Source organism: Echinops telfairi, unplaced genomic scaffold (assembly GCF_000313985.2).
Source record: "Echinops telfairi isolate 266 unplaced genomic scaffold, ASM31398v2 ScPeMD7_7417;HRSCAF=8455, whole genome shotgun sequence".
Taxonomy (NCBI): domain Eukaryota; kingdom Metazoa; phylum Chordata; class Mammalia; order Afrosoricida; family Tenrecidae; genus Echinops; species Echinops telfairi.
This window is the reverse complement of record NW_022111317.1, coordinates 7,674,396-7,676,857: the sequence shown is the minus strand read 5'-3', so window position 1 is coordinate 7,676,857 and position 2,462 is coordinate 7,674,396. Positions and strand designations below refer to the sequence as shown.

At 57.1% G+C, this 2,462-nt stretch overlaps 1 protein-coding gene across 1 annotated transcript in view; it reads right to left on the bottom strand.

Moving 5' to 3' along the window:
• Positions 1–2,462, bottom strand: part of SLC22A8 (solute carrier family 22 member 8) — a 36,715-nt gene that overhangs the window by 32,767 nt on the left and 1,486 nt on the right. The window lies entirely within an intron of this gene.

Below are 2,462 nucleotides of genomic sequence, written 5' to 3'. Positions count from 1 at the left end.
CACACACACACAATTCTCATTTGTGCTGCCTGCACAGTTCCCACCCCCGCCGCCGCCTCTGTACCAGGCACTGTTCTAGGCTCTGGGTACAGAACAAACTGTTGCCAATCCTGGCTCATGGGCGTTCACACCCCCCGCCGAAGTGTCAGAGGGAAGTCGGCAAGGGACAGGCAGGGCTACGGGGTCTTTGACGCTATGCCCTCAGGTGACCCCCCCCACCACTTTGTTTCCAGCTGGCAGTGACCCTGTGTGTTCTGGAGGAGACTTGTGCTCTGTGGGGTTCTCATGGACGTGCCATTCGGAAGTAGATGGCCAGCTCTTTCCTTGGAGGCCATTTGGTTAGTAGCTGCGGGCTTAACCGTTGGCACGTTGTGATGCCCGACTCCATTAGACACAATCCAGACCAAATCCAAACCACTGCCACTGAGTCGATGACCGGACAGGGAAACGTAGGCAGCCCAACGCTCTACCTGCTGTGCCTTCATTTGCCTTTGGCTGGAGACTAGGTGCATTTCAGAGACCGCGCTAGGTGCTGGGGGGATATGGCAAAGCGACAGGGAGAAGGACTCATCTAGGACACAAGAGAGTCCCCAAGTGGCATGGCTGGGGGCATGTCCCTGGAGCCAGGCACCGGACTTCAAATCCTGCATCTGCAACGCGCTAGCTGTGCGACCTTGGGCACATCCCCTAACCTCTCTGTGCCCCAGCTTCCCCGTCTGAAAAGGGGATCCAACCGTGGCACCCAGAAGGTTGGCCGCGTCCATAGTTGTAAAGATCAGAGGCGGGTGCATCGTAAGTGTTTCATATATAAACGACGTTTTGTTAAAGCATGAATAAGAGCCAGCCTCTAGACGGGGGTTGGCACACTTTGGCTTTTGAGCCAAATGCAATGGAAAAACATGAAAGGGTTTAACTCAGAGGTTTTGTTTGTCCATTAAATATGTGTGACTCTCAAATAAGGATGAAATTGTGAGGGACAGGAGTGGCTCTTCCATCTCAAAATCCGAACCCTGATCTAGGCTCAGATCAGAGGAAACCCTGAAAGATGAACCCTCCTTGGAGACCCTAAGGAGCTGTTCTACTCTGTCCTGCAGGGGGGTGCTGCGGGACTCTGATAGCCCTGGGTTCAAATCCCGAGTCTGCTGTGAGCTAAACTGTGGTCATCCCGAGGATGCTGGGGCTCAGACTGCTCATCTGTTAACGGGACATAATCATACGCCCCTTGCTGACTCCAGGGCCCACACGTGTCATGGGCTCAGCACCGGCCAGGCCCTTGTCAGGTACCTGCTAAGGAAGCGGAGGCAGGATCCTCTGGTGGGAGCAGCCAGCCGCCTCCTCCATGAAGTCTCCCTGGGTTACCGTGGCTCCTCCTCCTTTCCAGCTCCCGGGAAGGGCATCTTCCCTGGGCAGCCTACGGACTTGGGCTTGACCATGCCAGCTCTGAGATTGACCAGCCACGTGGCAGTCGGCAACCTCTTGGCTTCTCTGGGTCTTAGGGGTGTGTGTGTTTCTGTTTGTGTGTGTGTGTGTGTGTGTGTGTGTGTGTGTGTTCTTGATCTGTAAAAGGAGATACAGTCTCCTTCAACAGACAGGAGAGCGGTGGGGACCCACGGAGACAGGGTCTGCAAGGGATCACAGTGTCCTTGGCCCTGAGCTGCTGCCCAATTATTCTCATGTCATCCTCCTTCTCCTCCTCCTCCTCTTCCTCACGTCACTGGCTCACCAGCTTCCCGAGGAGTCCAATTGAACTGTGTACTCCCCAGAGGGAGCAGGCAAGGAAAGAGGTGGATGACCGAATGATGCAGTGAATGAATGCGTGGGAGGGGTGAACCCGGGAGTGAGTCCGGGGCTGGATGAGCCATTTTCTGGGTCTGGCCTGGAGTGTCTCAACCCCCACTTCACCCGGTGCCTCTGCCACACACACTCCCGCCTTGGGGACTGGGCACACTCTGGGGCTGTCCCCTGTTCCCCTCGCTGCCTGGTTAACCCTTGCCCTGATGGAATGGCGGAAGCTCAGCTCCAGGCCCATTTCTGCAGGTAGCTTCCTCCCATGGCCACACCTTCCTGCTATTTTCCATGTCCGGTCCCTGGGGTCAGGCACCGTCTAAGGTCACAGCACAGAGCACCCCTTGGAAGCTGCCGTTCTACCATTCGTTCCGGGGACCCTCCATGACTTAGTGTCACCCCTCGCTGGACCGGAGAGGCCACGTGAGCTGGGGTGTGTTGTGTCCCCAGCTCTGAGGCTGCCACAGCACGGCCCTCCCTAGCTGCTGGCTCAATGAAACGCTTCGACTCACAGCGTGAAGAAACCCAGGCGTGGAGTTGAAAGGCATCTGCTTGTTCCCACACCCCCTCCCCACCTCCCCGCCCCTGCCAGGATGCTGACCTGCCCAGCAGCACTCTGTCCCCCCATCCGAGGAAGATGAGGCCCCACCTGCATGCGGGGTGCCTGCCTGCGGAAA